The 20,772-nt window shown below is 34.3% G+C and overlaps 1 pseudogene; it reads right to left on the bottom strand.

The window, feature by feature from the left end:
- Positions 1 to 967: 967 nt before the first annotated feature.
- Positions 968 to 11,931, bottom strand: LOC122133853 (annotated as a pseudogene).
- Positions 11,932 to 20,772: the final 8,841 nt, after the last annotated feature.

Here is a 20,772-nt window from a genome sequence, read left to right on the forward strand (position 1 = left end):
TCTTTTCCACAGAAAATCTATTAAAACTGCCTTTTTTAATAGAGCTAAATCCCTTCAGAAATCAAGGGATATGCCAGTATATGTTCAATATTTTGTGTAAAATAAAAAAAGAAAGAAAGACAAAACAGTTATAAGATAAAGTGTTGTATTTTATATATAATAGAACATTTCAATATGGTAATGTCACTAATATATTTATTTACTAATATATTTATCCATTTTTGTCCAGGTCTGAGAAAACTTTTTCAAAATGTTATTTTCTCATTTTTGGAATGATATTCTTTATGAAATGTACAGCTGCCATCATAGATGTATAAACCTGGCATCATTCCGATTATATACAAATAAATTATTTTGAAATAAAAATACAGAGAATGTGGTGTTCATTTTATTTTATTTAATATTTAATTGTATACACACACACACACACACACACACACACACACGGAAAGTAATGATGAAAATTCAGGTCCCTGTATTTATTTATTTATTTATTAAAAGTTTAATTATTTATTATTTATAATTATTTATTAACGTCTTTTTTTTTTTTTGATGTTTGTATTGTGTATGGGTAGTTAATAGTAATTTTTTTGTCTGATGGAAGTGACTCAAGCCATATCCAAAAAATAAATAAATACCTGAGTTAACTTTAGAAAAAATAAACCACCTACAAAACATTTTTTGTGCTTTACCAACTTCAAAATGTATTAATCTTTGAAAGTTATATTGGTTGTTCACCCAAGCCCAATCAAACTTCCTCAGAAAGTATATTAAATGTTTATTGATTAATTTAAATTAGTGGTTGAATAAACTACTATTCTAACTTTAACAAGAAACCAACATATTAAGACCAGTTCAGCACAGACAAGAACCACTCAAATTTTCTTCAGAAAGTTTTATCAGTCCCATTTGACTCTGAAAGTGGATGTAGCAGATGAACAAAAAATAAAGTGATACAGACACATTATACAGTTCTTATATTAAATGTCTTTATTGTTGTCCAGAACATTTTAATTGATGGTGTCATATTATTTCACTCCAGGCCTGACTAAATCACTTTAATGCAGGTGTGTGTGTGTTAGTAAAAGGCCTTCGGGATGCCCTGGCTCTCCGGTGTGAGAAGCGTGAGGTTTCCTCTGGCATCCTGGTCCTTCTCAATGGCCTCGAACAGAGATTTGAAGTTTCCAGCTCCAAAACCCTAGTGGATAAGACATGGCAGAGTGACAGGTTTAACTGGGTTCTTATGATGAAAAAAAAAAAAACAGAGAATAAGACCTATAAAAAACATGTAAACCAATTAAATGGCACAGAAAAAGTAACTAAGTTCCTGTTAATAATAAACATAATGAGTACAAACATTCTTTTCAGCGAAGTGCAACCTGTATATATCTTCTAACATCTCAAAAAATGTGTTTTAGTGCTTCATTTTCCTTTAACAACAAACCAGTCTTTGGATTTGATCTGTTGGTGTCATCGGGTTCGATTTCTTGCTCTCTTTCACAGTTTAAACACCACAGAGGAAAGTAAAGCGCCCTTTAGTGGGATTCAAATAGAAATGTCTTGTCTTTAGGCATTTCCTTCCCTTCACAAGCTTTAAAAAGCCCCTAATAAAACTATGAGCCTGTTCAAGCATGTTTTCTCAGAGCTCAGATTCAAACTCACTACTGTATTTACTGTACCTCCATAAAGACTATATTTGATCTCATATATTTCATCTGTATGACATTATTTTATGCCTAATCCTGATATCAAGGTTGCTATATTCATATACTGTGTGTATATACTGTCAAACGATTAATCGCATCCAAAATAAAAGTTTTTGTTTACATAATATATGCCTGCGTAATGTGTATATTTATTATGTATATATTTAAGAAAAATATGTTATGTTTATATATTAAATATATTTATATATAATCTAAAATATAATAATATAAATATATACAGTGGGTACGGAAAGTATTCAGACCCCCTTAAATTTTTCACTCTTTGTTATATTGCAGCCATTTGCTAAAATAATTTAAGTTCATTTTTTTTCCTCATTAATGTACACACAGCACCCCCATATTGACAGAAAAAACACAGAATTGTTGACATTTTTGCAGATCTATTAAAAAAGAAAAACTGAAAATATCACATGGTCCTAAGTATTCAGACCCTTTGCTGTGACACTCATATATTTAACTCAGGTGCTGTCCAATTTCTTCTGATCATCCTTGAGATGGTTCTACACCTTCATTTGAGTCCAGCTGTGTTTGATTATACTGATTGGACTTGATTAGGAAAGCCACACACCTGTCTTTATAAGACCTTACAGCTCACAGTGTATGGTCAGAGCAAATGAGACTCATGAGGTCAAAGGAACTGCCTGAAGAGCTCAGAGACAGAATTGTGGCAAGGCACAGATCAATGATCACCTGTGGGCTGAGCTCCAGAGATGCAGTCGGGAGATGGGAGAAAGTTTGAAGAAAATCAACCATCACTGCAGCCCCTCCACTAGTCGGGGCTTTATGGCAGAGTGGCCCGACGGAAGCCTCTCCTCAGTGAAGACTTTGCTAAAAAACAGAGAAATAAGATTTCTCTGGTCTGATGAGACCAAGATAGAACTTTTTGGCCCTTAATTCTAAGCGGCATGTGTGGAGAAAACCAGGCACTGCTCATCACCTGTCCAATACAGTCCCAACAGTGAAGCATGGTGGTGGCAGCATCATGCTGTGGGGGCGGCGGCTCAGCTGCAGGGACAGGACGACTGGTTGCAATCGAGGAAAGATGAATGCGGCCAAGTACAGGGATATCCTGGATGAAAACCTTCTCCAGAGTGCTTAGGACCTCAGACTGGGCCGAAGGTTCACATTCCAACAAGACAATGACCCTAAGCACACAGCTAAAATAACGAAGAAGTGGCTTCACAACAACTCTGTGACTGTTCTTGAATGGCCCAGCCAGAGCCCTGACTTAAACCCAATTGAGCATCTCTGGAGAGACCTAAAATGGCTGTCCACCAACGTTTACCATACCAACCTGACAGACGAGCGGACTGAGAGGATCTGCAAGGAGGAATGGCAGAGGATCCCCAAACCAGGTTGTGAAAAAAACTTGTTTGCATCTTTCCAAAAAAGACTTATGGCTGTATTAGATCAAAAGGGTGCTTCTACTAAATACTGAGCAAAGGGTCTGAATACTTAGGACCATGTGATATTTCAGTTTTTCTTTTTTAATAAATCTGTGTTTTTCTGTCAATATGGGGTGCTGTGTGTACATTAATGAGGAAAAAAAATGAACTTAAATGATTTTAACAAATGGCTGTAATATAACGAAGAGTGAAAAATTTAAGGGGGTCTGAATACTTTCCGTACCCACTGTAAATGAATAAACATAAATATTATCAAAAATATACTATGTGTGTGTCTTTATATATACATAATAAATATACACAGTACACATACATATATTATGTAAACAAAAACTTATTTTGGATGCGACTAATCGTTTGACAGCATATATGCTCTGATATATATATATATATATATACATATATATATATATATATATATATATATATATATATATATATTACACACACACACACACATAAATATGAGCAATATCACAGGAGTAGCTGTGCAATATGGCCATATATCAATATATATCATATATCATGCCAATATACAGCCATATCTCACGGCTACGAGTGTGATATTGCGTTTATACAACAATTCGATGGCAGGAGTGTGTAAATGCATAATTTAGACATTTTTCTCACAATTCTGACTTCAGAATTGTGAGATATAAACTCACAGTTGTGATTTATGAAGTCTGATTCTGTGGCGGAAAAAGAGAGACCATTTTCTTACAGTTGCAAGTTTATATCTCGCAATTCCTCTGTCCTACAAAAAGTCAAATGACCTTTTTTTAATTCAGTGGCGAAAACAGGCTTCCATATTAAGTCTGGATGAATGAGGTCAGACTCACAGAGTGGTTGTTCCGCTGGATGACCTCCAGGAAGAGCGTCGGTCTGTCCTGCACGGGTTTGGTGAAGATCTGTAGCAGGTAACCTTTATCGTCATAGTCTACTAAGATTTTTAACTCCTGCATTGGATAAAAGAACGAATGCATTAGAAAAAACATTCAAATGTGTGTATTTCTTGAACAGAACGGACTGTCATATTTCTTCTCTGACCTGCAGTGTTTTGAGGTCCTCCTTCACCTTGATCTTGGCCGTCTTGAGATTCTGCCGTAGGGTGTCGTAGTATAATCGGGTTGCGGGACAAGGAACTCCATCCCTCGAGCTCGGAGGTTCACAATCTGATTCATTAGGAAAGAGTTTGAGGTTTTGTATTTGACTTTATTGTGGTCTCATAGGAATGAATCATATTGGAGAGAGTTGTGAACCGTACAGCTTGGATGATGTTTGGGGGTGTTTAGTGGCGATGTGCTGCACTCCGGGTCCTCCGTTGTAGTCGATATACTCCTTTACAAACAACAAGAGGAAATTATGGAGGTTAGATGGATGTTTATTATAGATTTCAAATGTTTTTGCCAAAGGTGAAGTGTATCGCAATTGTGGTAATTATTTTGACTCGACAAAGCCAACAGTGATCTACTATTTAAGCTGCTGCTTCTTCTGAGACTAAATTTAGTCAGTGTCTCCTCCTGGAGTTTTTAAGCTACAACCGCCAAACTTGGTTCAGACCTCAAGATTGGTCTGATTTGGGTTGCTATATCTTTTCTAACTGATCGAAATTATGGTTTTCGTTAAACAGATGATCGAATCTACAAAAACTCCCATATAACTTCATTTGTGATAGCTGTGTCAAGCTGTGTGTTTACAAACTTTACTCATCTATTAATTATTATGCTGCAGCAAAGCTTAACGACCTATCCTAGGACTACATGCTAAATCATGTTAGCAACATGCTAACTCATGCTAGCATGTGCTAAATCATGCTAGCAACCTAATAAATAATATAATGCTTAAATGCTTTTGTTTTAAAGCAATGTGTTGCAACGTTAATATCATTGTATTGACTGAGTAAAGAAAAAAGTATCTTCAAACTTCAGAAGTAATTTTAAACTTTCAAACAAAAACTTTTAAAAATGAAATTGTGTTTACAAACTTTACTCATCTATTAATTATTATGCCGCTTATCTAGTGTGGAATTAAAAAACATCATAACATTTAAAAACAACTGGTGTTGGATGTTACACTGTTAACAATGAAATTTCTCGTTCCCAAAATACTTTTTTTTTCCATATTTTACCATCCAATAATGACGCAGATAGGGGTTTTACAAAGACATGTGGGGTTGTGAGTTGATGAAAAGCTAATAATTCTTTTAATTGGAATGTAAAATCTAATAATTAGTCTAACTTTAATGTTGCTTGGTTCACTTCATTTACTTTACACATTATTTACACATTCATATAATTTCCAACATTTCTACAGATGGAAGTTTATATAGCATTTTCACCATTATTCGCCAAATATATGAAATGTTAAAAGCTTGAGGGTTTTGAACATTGGAAGTGGAGAAATCTAAGACATAAAATATTAGTATTATGTAGTAAAAAATAACATTTGTTTTTTAATTTATATAAAAAAAATGTGATGTTGTTTTATAGCTGTTTTATAGTGCAACTCTAATTTATATACTTATAATCAGGGGTATTATTAATAATTCTAAAAACTAAAAGCATAAAAAGTTTAAATAAATCAGATGTTAACTGAAATACTGAAAAAAAGAAAATCTGCTAGTTTCTACAACAAATGTAATTTTAATTTAGTTTGACTTAATGTTCTAAAAATAACTAAAACTACCTAGAATAAAAACTACGTATAATAATCTGTAAAACATTAGGGCACAATATACTGTATATTTTTTGAAGGATTTTTTCTGTACTTATTTTTACAGGTGTTTTACCAGAATTTTGAATTTCACACTTCATTGCACTGTGTTTTACTGAGTTAACAGAGATGTCAGTAAAATTAATAATGTCGTGTGTAATGAGCTGCCAGGACTTTTTCTGTTATTTTACGTATTAATTTTTTACAGTGTAGAAATGTTTTTTTATTTGTTTGTTTTTTGAAAAATATTAAAAATTACATAAAATATGCAAAAAGTTAATTTAAATAAAATTTTAAGGAAATGTAAATAACAAAAAAATTCAAAATACTAATTAAAATGATAATACTGTTTATAATAATAATAATAATAATAATAAATAAATTAATAAATTAATAAATTAAATAAATTAATTACTTAATAAATTAATTAATTAATTAAAGGACACAGATTAAATGTGTTAAATATATATATAGGACTGCACAAATTGGCCCAAAAATTATATTGCACATTATTTTGTAAAATAGTGATTTAACAGCAATTTAACATTTATGTGTGTCATTTAATTAATTAATTTATTAATAACATTATATATATCTATAGCTTATATAATATATTATAGATATATAGATATATATATATATATATAATATATATATATATATATATATATATATATATATATATATAGATATATATATATATATATATATATAACAAAATGTCACTGAAAAAAAAAATCAGTATTTGATGTGTTTATCTGCATGTCATTTTACCATTAAGCAAAATTAGAGAAATGTGAACATGAAAGTGGTTTTTTAAATTTTAGAAATATTAACTGAAAATCTCAGGGGTGAATATTTTTTAACATAAGGGCTGATGGAAAAGGTTTAGGACTCACTGCCTTAAATAATTTCAATAAAAAAACTGAAATGTATGCAAGAGTTATGCATCTGCTGGGAGGAAACCTGGATTTGTGATTCTTCTTTCCCCCATGGCTGGTCATTAATGGGCATCTTGATGGTTTCCTCATAACTGGTGACTACGATGGACCTGAGAGCGCTGTATTCGGTGTGGATCTGCTTATCATCGAAAGATGGACCCAAACCTGTGGAACATCAGACACTTCTGATACCTGCAGAAAAAGGACAGATGGCGTTATTTGGCCAAGTGACATTTCCTCCACTTTGTCTTCTTAGTGATTTGTTTGTTGGACGTGTGACCCTCACCACGTCAGAAACTGGCAACCATTGTGTCATCTGGCTGGTTTTCCACAATGTGATCGATGAACCATAAGTGTCCCGGAGGCCCATTTGAGAGAGACAAGCAACCGCCTGTGAGAAGTTTTTGATGCTTTTGAAAGCTGAAAATATTATTTTAAGGCCTAATTGCATGCATTTTTAGGTTGTGAATGTCATAAATTAGGCAATCGTTTACATATCCGTATGTTTCTGGCCTAAGACTTTACTTGCACTTCAAATTATTTGAGTGAATAGCTCAGAAAAATGACTCACAGTTTTGCTAACAGAGGGTCTCTGAACAGCGGCTCTTTGTATCCTGGCAGAAACAGACCTTTATATGGCCCCATGTACTCCACGAATGTTGGGTGTCGTGTCTCCGTACTGCAAAACATCGCATCTCCAGCTCAAGTTTTTTTTTTTAATGCAAGTGTATGTGTGTCTGGGGCAGAACTCTTGCTGACTTACCGTCTGAATTACGCGTATTTGACCTTCTGCCGCCTGAATTCCTGCTCGACCCACGGCTCTTTGATGATCACTGCTCCTCTCTCTCTTGGCTTTCCTTTGCGAACGACAAAGCTCACTTTTATTTTCAAAGTCCCCTTCAAGGCCAAATCAGTTCACTGTGTGCAGTTATTTTCGAGGTGATGATTGTTGCTCTAACTGGCTGTGAACTGAATAGAAGCACTGTACTGCGTACTTAAAAAGTGCAATAGTATGCATTATGCAGTGATTATTTTCATCTTATTCCACTTTTTTTAGCTTTCTTTTGCTTTGCTTTTGTTTTTTGTGATGTTCTTTTCCTGAACCATTTTAACCCTCATATTTGCTTTCTGTAATGCAAAAGCAAAAGAAAAAAGTCCTGCATATTATTGAAAAAGTGTAATAATATGCATTTTGCAGGAATACATTTTTAAATGCATTATGCAGGAATATGGTGTTTTTTTAGATTTTTTTTCATTCTGATATATATTTATGACAGTTAAACCCATTTTAACCCTCACACTATCATTAATGTAATGCAAATAAATAAATAATAAATCCTGCTGTTAACTTTGAAATATGATTAATTGTGTTTGAAATAATGCCTCCTTTTTAAAAAACAAAAGTGCAGTAATATGCATTATACAGATATTTAAAGCATGTTGCATGTGAGTTGCAGCCAGCTATCTTTTTGGAAATAAATGTTTAATTTTCAAATTTTAAAGTGTAATTTTGTTGTAAAATATGTCTTACCTTTAGGTTCACGTCATATATTTTGACAGTCTGTTTAAAACTGAAGTTTTTTTTTTTTTTTTTTTAAATTCAGTCAATATTCAAGTTAATTTCATCATCAGGAAGTGACATCATTTTGGAGGGAAAACAACAGTAAGTACAAGTGGATCTGATGAATTCTTTGATATTTTGTATAAATACTTCAACAAAAAAAAAAAAAATGTTGTGTGTTACTGAGAACAAATGCTGGTTCTGAATTGTCTGTAAGAAATTCTTGACTCATTTGATCTGATCTGACTGCTTTTACAAAAAAAAAAAATAATAATAATGATAATGATAACTGGACATCCTCACTGAATTAATCATGCAACATTATAAACATTATTAGTGTGAATTATATAACATACTTCTGAAACCCTGTACAACATATCAGTATTATATATGGACAGTATTAAATATGATTTACCTTGATTAAAAAGTCACAGTCCTCCACTTGAAATGCCACGTCTTTCACTCCGTCTCCATGTTTCATGAGATGCTCACCCATTTCTGTGGAGAGACGCTGGGTGAGCACGTTGTCATTGTTTTCTTGATTCTTTTTTTTTTATTTTTTTTTTCTTTTCTTTTCTTTTTTTTTTCATTGAACCAGGCTCATTTTTAACCCGGAGATCATTATGTTATTCCATGGCTTTTAAAATACAATTCTCAATTAAGAATTCTTATTTTCTTAATGCAAAGTATTATGTTTATTAAAAGCATTAAGTATTATGTGGCCTGTTATTTCTTCACATGATGTTTAAGATTGATGATTGAAACAGTTCATACCCTCATTCCCTGGGTTTCAGAGCGGACTCAAAGACGAAGATTATCTGGGAAAAGGACAGGTACATTTGACTCTGTGAGGTGCTTCTGAAATCAGTGTGCAGTTTGGATTTCAAAGCAGTTTTTTTTTAAAGAAGTTGGTTTATTTCCATTCATTTTAGGACATGTATATTAAAGTTAATTCACACACACCTTGTCTTGTCTGATGGCGTGAGACACCACCCTCTCCTGCTGCCCGTCTCCAGACCTTTATACGCCAGCGCCACGCTCGAAGCCAAACTTGTCACAGTAAAACAACCGCAGCCTACGGCAATAACAACATGAACAGGTGCTTTGCTGCATGTCTTAAACGTAGGAAAAAGTCCATTGTAAGGATAGAACAGTCAAGTATAGCTTTTATGAGGTACTGAGCATAAGAGAAAAAAACTAAAATAGCTGTTCGAACAGCTGTGCTTGAAAACAACTCTGCATAAATTGTTTTTTGAAGTTGTAATTAAAAAAAAAAAAATGACAATAAATATTTAAATAAAATAAAATAATCTGGCCAAACTATATTTTAAATTTCTGAAGCTCATTAAATACTGAAAATATGAAAATTGAAAATATATTGTAGCGTCAACCTTCATTTACCAAAATGTGGACATATTCAGTGTATTTAAGAATCACCGGAGAAAACTGTGGTTATTGTTAATACTTTTCTACTTATATGTTAATTTTAGTTTTTTTGTCTGTAGTATATTTTTATTACAGTTTTAGTTATTTTACTAGAAAAAAAAAACATAAAAAAAAAAAAAAATTAAACGTTAAACTATTTTTTTAGAAAACAACTATATATTATTTTTTCAGTTAACATTTATATTATTATTTTTTTATTTTTATTTTTTTATTATTATTATTATTTTTTTTATACAGACAGATTATTTTTTATTTTTTTAGTTTAACTATAAAAAATCCTGATTTTTAGGATTTTTAAAAAGGCTTAGAAATATCGGATGGGAAAATATATTTTTTTTTTTAAATACTTATAAAAATACATTTATATTTTGAAAAATATACAGGAAAATGGCCAAAGTATATACCATAGAAAATATATTTACAATTACATTTATTGAAATATATTTTAGCAAATATACTTTTTTTTTGACAATTTTTTTAAATATAGATTTTAAATACCTGCCATGTATACTGAGCTTGTTTTTACAAGGAAATACTATTTCAGTCTTTGTAATTCAAAATTTGATGTTTAATTCAGTGTTACTTTGACATTTTTTGTAATTAATTGTTTCAATTTATTTACAGTTAAAGTGTACATTTTTTCCACACCAATTTTTCTTCTCTAAACCTACCAAGACAGCGGTGCAAAATTATGTCATATTGGTCAACTGTGTTAATAATGTAAAACCTGAAGACTATCGAGATCAGATGAGATGAGCTATTGCATCACTGTTAGATTAAGATCATCACGTTATTGACTTCAGGATCTCTCTAATCTTCTGCTAACATGAGCATTGTCAAAATATATAAGAGCAACAATATTAGCAGCTTTAAACTACTTTCATTTCAGGTTTCAGCCCACTTTATTACATTTAAATCATGCCCACTAGTTTATATTCTGTGGCAGTATCTTATCAGAGACTCTCATTTAAACCTTCTGCATCAGAGCAGTTTTGCTTCAGTACAAAAGTATCATTTGAAAATTGAATTAAGTGCAAAATGATCTTGTTTTAATTTCAAAACTGGTATATTATCATAATACAGTAATATTTTCATAACTGTTTTTTTTTTTTAATGCATTCATATTTAACTCACCTGTTTCACATGGTGAAAATTTATAAACTTTCCTCTCTCTGACTGCAATAAAATAATAACAAACAACAAAAAAATAAAATAAAATAAATATATATATATATAAATATAAATAAATATATATATATATACACACACACAATAATAAAAAAAAACTTTTTAAAGAAAAAAATATTACATCACATTATAGATAATAAATATATTTAGAAATATTTAAAATAAATTTAGAAATATAATCATCTTTTTTTAATACTTAGAAATCATAAAGTCATGTTACCTTCTCTCCTTTGTCAGTGTAGGAAGTCTAAAAAAAGAACAGAGATCATAAATATGCATTAAAACATTTGTTCTTGATTAGAATAGGCTTAGAAAAACATTCAGAAAAGTCTCTTCTGAAGAATTTTGACCAGCAAATATATACAGATTGTTATTGTTACTAAAGTGCTAATATAACTGAATATAACATTTCCGCATCACAACTGCAATTGAATGAAAATACAGTTTATAGTCTCATATGGAAAAGTAATAAATAACATATATTGCCCTATATGATATTATCATATATTTTACCTATAAGGCGATGTATAATTATATTATTTTTATATAATATTTGCACGTTCCCTGCAATGATGAAGATATAAGTATAAATGCTCAAATAATTTTTACATGTTTATCTTTTATATTTACTTACATTGTATCAGCATTGACAGGATTTAGAATGAATAGACATGTACGTGTAAAGTCCACAAATGCATTGCACATTATTGCCCATACATAAACCCCCTACTGGCTATAATGTGTTACTATGAAAACTGTACCGATTTTCTAATGTATTTTTAATTCATATGACGATATATTTAATGTGTGATTGTAATGTATGTAGATATATTGTAATGTATACACACTCACCATGTTGATGTTGTCTGTGGGTCTGATGGACAGAAGAAGCTTCACACACACTCGGCCTGCTTTATTGAGCTCAGGTTAAACACATACCTTCAGTCTCGTCCAGCCAAAAGAGTGTCTGCACACACATCCTCTCTCTCTCTCCTCCTCTTCTCATCTCTCTGTGTCCACACACACACCACTCACACACACAACACACACAGGCAGAGCTTTCCAGAGGTTGAGGGTCACTCAGACGGACACATCTGTGAGTGCCTAAAGAAGTGCATCATTTGATGGGAATTTTATCTGCTCCAGAACTAAAGTAATTCCATTCAAGTAAACTAAAACTAATAAACGAATACATAAAAATGTATTAAAAAATATATAGGTATTTTTAAAAACATAAATATGACAAAACAAAATGACTAAAACTAACTAATTTTAAAGTGAATACAGAATTATTATTTTTTTATATATATATATTAACAAAAAACTATAATAGTATATCAGTGATACTAAAATAACACTGGTTCACTTTCTCTTTACCAGTTATGTAAAAAATAATTTGGGCAAATAGGGAATCATTTTATAAAATCTGAATACATAAATATGAATACTGAGAATACATCAGAATTTATGATAGATAAATCAGAATACAAAGATGTACAGATGTAAATATATAGATGTAAATTTTAATATGCAGTATAAATGCAAATTGTGAATGTATAGAAGATGTAGTATAATAAATAATATGATATAATGTTCGTTATAATTCTGCATATATAAATGTAAATTGGAATTAGATATAAATCTGAATATATGGATACAAACTGAACATGTACATGTAAAATCATGAGTACAGACGTAACATCTGATAATATAGTACAGGTTTGACTATATAGGAAAAATGTGAATCGTGAATTATATTGTGTTTCTGGATTATTCTAATGGCATATGACACAGATATAGTAATATACATATATACATACAGTGTAGCATTGTACATAGAATAAATGGTACTGTACATTTATTATGGGATTGTGCAGTACTTTGATTTTTACGCTATGAGGAGTCACTATATCATTACATATTTTACCATAATGAAGCTTCTAGAAACTCTTACCAGAACCGCATGTTTGTGACATCAAAATATGTTTTAAATAGGTGAGTTTTTTTTTGTCATTGCCGTTTTTAATACACAGAAGAGACTTACACTGAATCCCTCAAAACCCCATGCAAGCATGTTCCTCGAATTCTTCAGAAATGATCATCTGACTGGACAGTAATGTGAAGCAAATTAAGAAACCTGAGCTCCCATCTGACAGAACTGTTATCTAGAACATTGCCAAATGTTTGCTGTTTCGACAGAGCTGCAGGTGCAGTTTGCTGTATAGAAACGGTTTAAGACTGTCTGAATGGGAAGTCTCTGTTTTTGACCTTGTCTCTAAGGACACTGAAAAGACTGAATTGCCTTTGTCCAAGTTTCACCATCATTTCGTCATAAACCACTACATGCTTGAAAAACAGGTGAGAAGCCATATAACTGATAACAAGCCCAGAGATGTTTAAGTAGCTGTGGGCGGGGCTACAGTCTGTCAATCAACAGCCTGCCTTCTGCACTACATTCAAGCTACACTTCAATTAAACTATGTTTCTTAAAAACATCTTGATCTAAAAGCTCAACAAAACAAAAATGCATGGGAATAAGTTGGCAGATATAAAGCAATATATTATACATTTCCATTTTTTTTGGGGGGGGGGGGGGGGGGGGGGGGGGGGGGGGGGGGGGGGGGGGGGTGGGGGGGGGGGGGGGGGGGGGGGGGGGGGGGGGGGGTGGGGGGGGGGGGGGGGGGGGGGGGGGTGGGGTGAGGGGGGGGGGGGGGGGGGGGGGGGGGGGGGGGGGGGGGGGGGGGGGGGGTGGGGGGGGCTAGTGCTTATATTTTTCAACATAACTGCAATATATTGCATGGACCATCTATGATATCAAAAACGAAGACACAAAAACTGCATTACATTTTAACATAATAGCTTTATTAAACCACTCAGCTAATTAATTTCACTTTTTCATGAGTTAATGCTTGGGTTTAACATAAATTGAATATATAATCATAACCTTTTTCTAAAGTCATTGTTTTGCAGAGTTATGCATTTCATATATAGGAAAATATGTGTGGTGGGTAGTACTTAAAACGTATCATTTAAAATTTTAGGGGTTTCTGGACAATTTGATGTCTTGGTAGAACCATATAAATATCAAAATATTTTCCTCATAATTGTGTGATAATTTATATAGATGCACATATTTCACCACTTTTTATGTACAATTAAATAGGATGGAGTGTATTGCTTGAATATCAAATTAATAAAATTATTTTCTGTCTCAAATATCTAAACTTGTCATATATTTTAAATTTAAAAAGTGGCAATTCCTTATATATCGGATTAGCAATATATTTTGTTATATATTTTGTATATTTTGCAGAAAATTATTTTCTGTCTCAAATATCTAAACATCCTTAAATCAAAATACATTTACTGTACTTGAGATGCAAAGTGACTTATGAAGTTATGCTTAAAACAAGAACAAACATCTGCTAATGGAGTCAAAAAAAAAGGGAAAGCAAGACTTTTCTGACCTTTTTTTAATGTTGTAAGCAAAAACCCACGTAATTTTAATAATTTTTCAGCAAGCAAGAATTAATATGCCATTATGCATCTCATTGAATATCTCTTGATTTAAAAAATTTTTGTATTGGAAAACAAGACAAAGGTTCTGAGTAACAGTGCAGATGAACGTGAAAATCGTCTGAATGTAAAATATAAAGTATGTACAGATGCGGCAGGCTCATCGGAGGCTGAATCAGATCCCAGCTGGAGGAACTGATGGAGTGTTGGCTCCTGGACGAGGCAGGTGTACCATCACTGACTGCTGAGTGCTGATGTCAGACGGTCAATCTGTGATTAAAGACGAAAGCCAGTGCAAGAAAGAATAGCCCAAGCGCTTCGTGCACAGCTCGGTTAGAACTCAAGACTCAACCATGAGGCCGAACTTCAGTCCTGTCCGGCTTTATTTTTGCTTTTTTTCTTTTTACACGTTGTCGTAACGAGCCAGTAATCAATGACCTCTTGTCTTCTGATGCGTTCTTGCTCACACGATTCAGCTGGACTTGTTTAGAGAACAGCAACCATTGCTGCGAGGACAAACTACTGTACAAGTGTAGGCCTAGCTTCATGTTTTATTATCCTTGCATTGCAAAGCAATTCAAATAAGCAGCATCACTGATGCAGAGCCACATGCACGTACACTGCATCTGAATTCCACTGAATTTAAATAATAAAAAAATATATTATACAAAACAAAGCAACATTCAATATACAATATGTTGTCGTTGTGTGTTCATAATCTGCAGTCCTGTATTGCATCGTTCAACATTTCACTGGCATTCTATTCTGTATTGAAATCACTATTTCACTCTATTGCTGTGACAATGTGACATAAACCTGTTAAACCCTTGAGACCTCTTGAGCAGTCGCAGACCCCTTCAGAGATGCTTCAGATCTAAACACAGAGTCTGATTAAGCATTTATGCTCTTCTGCATAAATACATATTGTCACCACTGTTTATTAGACTTGGTACTTGAGCAAAATTATATTTTGGGGTCCTTTATATACTCCATGGCACTCTTTGAAATAGTGGTAAGTTGTTATATATGGTAATCAGTACCATGATTATGTCATATTTTGTTTTATACTTGACCTCACCTATAAAAAATATATGATGTTTAGGTCTACTTAAACATTTTCTACAATCTCTCTTGTTTTAAACATTTTGTTTCACATAACGCGCGCTCCGTCTCTTTAAAACCAAGCCTCGCACGACGCGCCGTGAACCACGTGGTCCCCTAGTGCCGCGCTGTGATTTTCTATTGGCTCAAACCCCCCCCCCCCACTCCTCCGCAGCCTCGCTCCTGATTGGTTGTCGCATGTAGGGTGTGCTCGCTGGCATTCAGGCGTCCTGTTGGTTGAGGCCGCTAACCCACCGTAGTACCCCCCATGGCCTGTTGGACGGCTCTAGTACGCTGCCCCCGGAGTTCCGCCTCGCCATTGGGAAACTCTAGAGACACGCTCTGTCAGTGATTGGCTGGCGCATAGGATCAATCGACCTGTGAATGCGGAAGTAGTGCGCTGTACTGAGTCCACCGTTCGTTGTGTCTAGCTTGTTGCTTTCACCAGTGAGTATTCTTGATCATATTTCAATTTTCTGTTTATTTACGTGATTAGTCTTTTAATGTGTTTGCGGGTTACGTTAGGCGGAGTGTTGTATGAACTAAACAGGCATGATGTTAGCCTTGGTTTTTGTGTGGTTTCTGCCGACCATGTGTTTGTATGTAGTTGTATTGACCAGCTGGGATGTTGTACAGGCTGTGAAACCCTCCACCCATGCTACACACACACACACACACACACACACACACACACACACACACACACACACACACACACACACACACACACACCAACAGTGACAGACAGTAGGGTTTGATTGAAAACTTTATAACAATTTAAGTATTTCAGTACACACACACATGCACTCTTTAAATGAATTCACAGGCGTTGTGTAATAAAGTGATCTTCCTGAATGTTGTAAGTTGCTTTGTTAGCTGGGTTAAGTTAGTTAATTTCTCAAGTAATCCAAAAACTACATAAGGCAAGGCAAGGCAAGGCAAGGCAATAAGATAGACTTTTCTGTAGTAAAGAACAAACATATGCGAATAGTTAAAAATTATTGCTATCACATAGCCTGTATGCAGTATTTTACAATTAAATTATTAAATTAAATGTATAACTCTTCTTGCAAGGAGTTATTAATTTAATAATTAATATTTAAAATATTTTATTATTATAATATGTATCGTACATTATATTGTTATATATTTTATTTATTTATTTTTATTATTATTTATACAATCAACAAGTCTAACCACTGACTTGGTTTGTTATCTGGTTAAAATCATTGTTTAATTAATGTAAAAAAGGGAAAAATAATGTGCTAGAAATACATGCATGGTAAATATTGCCACTTTATAGTTTCATTTTAATCAAATGTCTGACTTCAAGCTTTGTTATGATCTGTAATATAAGTATTTGTGCTAGATATCATGAGAGTTGAATTTGGTTTGAATTCATGTAATTTTTCGAGGCAGATGTCATACTTAAAGTGCTTGTCTTTGACATCTGTTAATCACACTAGCAGTCTCAAATGTGACATTTAAGCACTTTTTTGGTAAACCCTCTTGGTTAATGGGTGTCTGCTGAATGCTTTCAGTGTAAATCCTGTGTTTGCTGTGAATTGCTGGTGGATTTATTTGTTCTTCTTCAGTTACACATGAAACAGACAGTTTGTGGCCTGCAGCTAATGGAACGCAGTTTGCAAAGGCGTTTTCATATAGAATAATTGCTTCCGGTTTCTTGTTTTGTGATAACCGGCGAGGTCTCCCCAGTGAGCAACCAGTGAGTGGCTTCTGTTCATAACCCACCGGATCCCGTTCTAATTCATCAGCCTGGGAAGCCTCAGACCATGCGTCTCAGTGCTTTAGGTGAAATATCTAATTGATGGCTCATGCTCATGTTACAGGTCAGACGGCTCTTTAAATAGCCTCATGACTACTCCTGCACCGCTCTGAATCTAGGTCCCTGTGGCCGTAACAGTATGTTTATGATCTCTTTAATAATAATTTTGAATGTAGCATGCATTATCTCCGGTTAGAAAGCTTGACGTTCTAGCTATGAGTGCCAGAAGTTTTGAAGATGTGTGTTTGTGGTGATAAAGTGTGTTAATAGAGCGAAAGATTCATTTAAAATGTGAATAAAGTGAGTGCCATCAGCTGATAAAAACATTACAATAATCCACACCGCATCATTTAACATCTTGAGAAGCCAAACGAAACAAACCCATCAAGACATTTTTAACTTCAAACTGTTGCTTCCAGTTATTATGGTCCATAATCCATAATATCGCTTCCTCCAGTGAAAAGCTCCATCTCCTGTTGTCTCTCACATCTAAATCCACCCATATTAACTGTTTTAGCTCATAAGCGGTGCTTGATCTGTGCAGATTTCTCTCCTGATTCAGACCAGATGATGGTTTCACTGGAGGAAGTGTTATTATGGATAATGGACTCAACGGTTTGAAGTTAAAACGTCTTTATGATAGATTTATGACAGCTTTTGTCTTCTCCAGATGTTAACTGATGGACTGGAGTGCTGTGGATTATTTTGATGTTTTTAATCAGCTGTTTGGACTCCAGTCGGACGGGCAGACGGCAACCCATTCACCGCAGAGCAACCAGTTGCCGAGACACTGATTGCAGTGCTGCATTTCTCCAAATCTGATGCAAAAAATGCTGGTCGGGTCGGGGATGGCCTGAGAGAATGAGAGATTTGGCATCTGAAAGGTAAACTATTCCTTTTAAGAGCCGCGGCCCACGTTTTGTACACAAACGTCGAGCACGTCTCAGAGCCGTGTGTTGAGTTCCAGCGGGGCGGGGTTGTTTTATTGCTTTTTTTTTATCAGATATTTTGAAATACTTTTAACATCTCTGCTTCCTGCTGGCACTTTGACATGTTGCATTGTTTGTGTATAACTACGCCTTCAGCATCTCTGGAATGATAAGTAAGCGAACTAGATGATGATTGACGAAACTAGACGCTTTCAGATTTGTGCATATTGAACTTTGACCTGTAAGATAAGGGTTTGCTATGCTGCTAGAGCGAGATCAGATGCTGGTTTATATACTAGATGAGCTTGTTTATATCTTCTGCGAGTTTTCGGGGAACCGCGAAGGCAGATTTCAGGAGAATGTAGAAGTGAAAAACTTTCTTTGCTTGGTATAGAGAAGTGATACCTATGTGACAAGCAGAGGAATTTAAATTCAATTCTGCCTTGAAACACAAAAAATAAAAGCTTAAAAGGGAAATTTTTAGCTATTTAAAAAATGCTTGAAACTAGTTTTTATTTTTATGGGTCATATGGTCTTTGGCAGTGTGTTGCTTTGGTGTTTGGATGGGTTTTAAAACCAACCAAGTTGTTATTGCGGCGCGTAATTGTTTCAAAAGTCTCAAACTAAGATGTTTATTATTTGAAGTAATTTTTATTTGTCTTTTGTCTGATAAAAGAAAAAAACATGAATTCTGATTTTTAAATGACAGCCAACTTTTATGATGTATTATGTGTGTCCTGCTGTGGTTTTTAATTCCCTCTCACCAATTAGTGCTCATAAGATCAGCACAGATGCAGTTTTCATCTGAAGGGAAATAAATGAGATCAAGATTCGTGCCATCTATGCTAAACACAGGCTCACACAAATCCATGTGTCCCAGACAGACGATTTCCAGTCTATTGAATTTGCTCTGTTGCTGACGACAGTGTTTGTATCTGTGTTTAGAGTTGAGCTTGAGCTGATGAGATGTCGAGAGGTCCCGACGAGGTCATGGAACGGGTTCGCCTGATTTGAGCGTTCGCCGTCCCTTGCGATTATGACCTGGAACGAGATTCATAGATTGTATCTGGTGTTGTTCCTCATGGAGGATTTTGATGTGGGTCTTGCTATGTTTGGCGCATGTCTAGAAGTTCGTCCTGAACTCCACAGGCTGGTTACAGTAAAAAATAAGGTCACAGCAACTCTTGGCCACAAGCTTAGGGTGTGCATTTCATAGTTCTCTTCACATGATAAAAGGGCTGTGCTGTGCATTAAAATCTAATAAGCATCTACATTTGGAGCATTAGGGTTTTTGTGGATGCAATAGTTTGGGGGATCATAAGTCACATTTCTGTCTATCAATCTATCATTTGAGTTGTTGAGTGATTTATGAAATTGCATCTAGAGAGAGGTCGTGTGTTGTGGTTGTGTGAAGTCAGAGAAGGACGGGCGTGTTTGGTAACTGTGTGGGAAGGGGATCTCCGCTTCATTGGACACCAAGGCTTTGCCTTTGCTTCGGGAGGTGTGTGGCAACTCCTCAGGTTCAGGGATCACAGTAACCAAGGAATCAGTTTGTATAAACAAGATAGTGTTCTCTGTGTTAGCAGCCTTGTTAAAGCCGTGTGAAAATTATTGGCTTCCAAATAAAGTTTTCCAAGATGCTTGCAGAAACTGGTACTGGTCCCACTATCCTGTGGAATTTTTTGGGGAATGGAAAGCTCATGGAGGCGAAACATAGAAAACACTTGTATTTCTCTTCCTCCATCACACCTCTCACAGGTGAGAACGCTCAGGGGACAGTCCCGTCGTAAAGCGTTTGCTCCGAATGACCGCAGCATGTGTTACTGCCAATAAAAGGCGTTTTATGGCCATGTTAAAGGAGGCTCGGAAACTATGGGGAAGTTTGTGTGTAACATGGCTAGATAACAAGTGCAATAAACGCTGATATAGAATATTGATGTTCTATTATCATTGATACATAAATATAAGGTGGTGTCGAGGGGTTCTTTTAGCTTTGTCGGCTTTCTGCATGGTAGTCTTTAATGTATAAACACGACATCTTATTTCCTGGAACAAATGGAAAGATTGGAAAAACAGGTTGGTTCTAGATTGAAATAAGCAAATCACACAGTTTTTTTTGGCTTGTAATTTCAAATGAGAAAAGGACTTTTTCAAAAGAAAGTATTCAGTTTGGTTTTTGAATTTGAAACATAATATAGGAGCTTTGGTTACCCTAAACGTGTAGCAATTTAATAATTAAAATGAAATGCAATACATTTACATTTTATTATTAGTTTATTTAATAGGGCACAAAAGGCAATATAACATTGCTACACATTAAAAGCAGCCAATGATATCCACCATATAGGCTTCTAGCCAAAGGCTAATTTGCAGCCACAATGTCCTGGTGAGGCTTTTGAACAACATTTAAAACAATATTCACACAAAAAAAACAAACGCAAAAGTAAATAAAGAAAATA

Source organism: Cyprinus carpio, chromosome B5 (assembly GCF_018340385.1).
Source record: "Cyprinus carpio isolate SPL01 chromosome B5, ASM1834038v1, whole genome shotgun sequence".
NCBI lineage: Eukaryota > Metazoa > Chordata > Actinopteri > Cypriniformes > Cyprinidae > Cyprinus > Cyprinus carpio.